The sequence below is a fragment of the Pteropus vampyrus genome, unplaced genomic scaffold, assembly GCF_000151845.1.
Source record: "Pteropus vampyrus isolate Shadow unplaced genomic scaffold, Pvam_2.0 Scaffold1000002847, whole genome shotgun sequence".
In the NCBI taxonomy this organism is placed as follows: domain Eukaryota; kingdom Metazoa; phylum Chordata; class Mammalia; order Chiroptera; family Pteropodidae; genus Pteropus; species Pteropus vampyrus.
Window position 1 is genome coordinate 1 of NW_011917249.1, and position 2413 is coordinate 2413.

The window sequence follows — 2413 nt, forward strand, 5'->3', positions numbered from 1 at the left end:
GGGACGAGGCAAAGGGGCAAAAGGCACGAGACGAACGATGTTGTGGAACTTGCTAGGTTAAGTACGCACTCCTCCACCTAGGGGGGGAGAAGGATAAGTGACTTCTTTCCCTTGCTCTTGCCTCTAGGGCGCAGTAAAGCAGCGGTTCTCAGCCCTGGGCGTAAATAAGAACCAACAGAACGCTTTAAGAATGAACCGATCATTGGCCCTAAATTTTGGTTCTGCTTCATCAGTACGGGGTGGACTGCGGAAGGCTTACTTCTAAATGCTTCTAACGCGATTCTAATCACAAATACTGGTTAAGAACTCCCTGCTCTGGAGCTTTCAGGCCCAGCGCACCCCCAACTCTCTCAGCCGGCCACGTGTGAGCGCGCGGTGCATGCTGGGGCCCGTGCCGCCCGCAAGCCCACCGCTTTCACTCACCTGCGGTAGCAGCAGGCTTATCTCCTCCACTTCCTTTAGCGCCAGGAGCGCGTAGCCAACCGCGTGCTCGAAGAGCACGTGCAGCAGCACCTGAAAGAGGAGCCGGGGCAGCAGCGTCAGCGCAGTCCCTGCGTCCGCTCGGTCCCGCTCCTAAAGCAAACCCCCGTACTAGCCCGGGCTTCGGCCCGGACCCAGGCCCAAAACGCGGCCTTCGCCGCTCTCTCCTGCCGGAACCACTACTCACCATGGCGCCCGCTGCTGGCCCGACTCGCAATGCGGCGAGCGGGTTCAGGCGCGCGGAACTAAGCTCTGGAGGCCACGCCCCCGCGCCTCTAGCCAATCAGAGGCCGGGGACCGTACCTTTCCTGGCCTTCGGAGGGGTGTAGGAGTGGTATAGCCCAGCGAGCTGTCGGGGTGGTGCTGGCGCGGGCAAGCGGTTCTTTTCCGGCTATTGCTGCGGCGTGGGCAGACGCTGTTTCCCAGGGCGCGCGGGCCGCTGGTGGGTCACTGCAGGCTGCAAAAACGGTTTGGAAAAACGCTTTTCTGGTAATAGTGCAGGCCCTCATGGGTTCATCATATAAATTACGGGCCGTAGAGCTAAGGTGAAATCCGGTCTGCGTGCCCAAGCAGAAACTTGTGGACCCCGCTTTCCGCAGCGCGGGTGACCTTGCACCCCACTATCCCCAGGACCCTCTTGTGCCCGCCTTCCAGAGCCTGGTGGGCTGCGCACCATTTCTTCCTCACCCGGGCAGAAGCAGGGTCTGGGGCGCGCAGACCCTGAGAAAACGTCACTCCTCGTGGCTGGTTTAGTGCTTTTAAATTGTCTTTTACCTATTATTTTTTTAAAATGACGTGACAGGCGATAAAGTGGGAAAGACGATTCCACCTCTTCCCAGGTCGATTTCCTGTTCCCCTTGAGCAGAACCCAGCTCCTCTTGGGGGACCACGTGTTGCTCACCCTTTTGAAAAGCTTTTAAATTAACACCCAGTTAGCTCAAAGTGAATTGGAGCTGCTGCCCTATGCACGAGAGTGGCTTTTCTACACTCAGGCGACTCTAGGAATTACCTTTGCTTTAATAATATTAAAACTTTACCCTAAAGTGGTATATATGCTGTAAATTTTTAAAAAATCTTTGGGGATTTTTATAACTTAAATTCCCATAACTAAAGTATATTTATAAATTTAATTTATTTTCTTCTTAAACAATTCAGTTACTTGACAAAATCCAAGTACTGAGCCCAGTCTTAAAACCTAAAATGTAAACTTAAAAATGTGGTTGATAAACCTTAAAATCTCATAATCTCAATAGTACTTGCAAACGTGGTTAAATTGTTACATATATCCACTTACAATCATGAATTTGAATTAGTTACTCCATTTCACATTTTAAAATGGAGTTGCAAAAATAATTATTATTAAATTCTCCAAAACATTATAAATACCAAAGTAAATAGATAGTTCCAAAATGTAATGGAGAGTATTAATGCTATGACTTTGATCCTAAATATTCCTGGGATTACCGGTGCTTATCTACTAAGGTAGAGGTTTTTAAGAAGTCGAATCCATTAATGGATTGCAGAATTAATTTAGACTTTCTTGGCCAGCATTAGAAAAACATGAATAGGAAATAATTGTCACACAGAGAATGAGGTATTGATTTGTAAACCTTTTGTCTCAGCTAAACACATATACATGTGTATATAAATATACATGTAAAAATATGTATGCACACATATATAGTATATATGTATGTAAAAATATATATGCACACATATATAGTATATATGTATATAAATCATATAAACACATTTCTGTGGATTAAATACAAAAAGCCCAAGAATCACTGAACTGAAAGCTAACCACAGTCGTATTTAGTTAGATAAATCTGTATCTGAGTCTGAAAGCATGAAAACCAGGGAGCACCAATGTCCAAGAAGAGGAGAAGATGGATGTCTCAGCTCAAACAGAAAATAAGAACTAATTTGGCCC

General features: G+C 46.7%; 1 long non-coding RNA gene across 1 annotated transcript; it reads right to left on the bottom strand.

The window, feature by feature from the left end:
- Positions 1-45: 45 nt before the first annotated feature.
- On the bottom strand, positions 46-723 carry LOC105311283. The gene is made up of 3 exons (XR_897652.2): positions 668-723; positions 424-513; positions 46-77 (listed from the first exon to the last, which is right to left on the bottom strand). It is a non-coding gene; the product is annotated as an uncharacterized LOC105311283 (long non-coding RNA).
- Between the last annotated feature and the right edge of the window lie 1690 nt (positions 724-2413).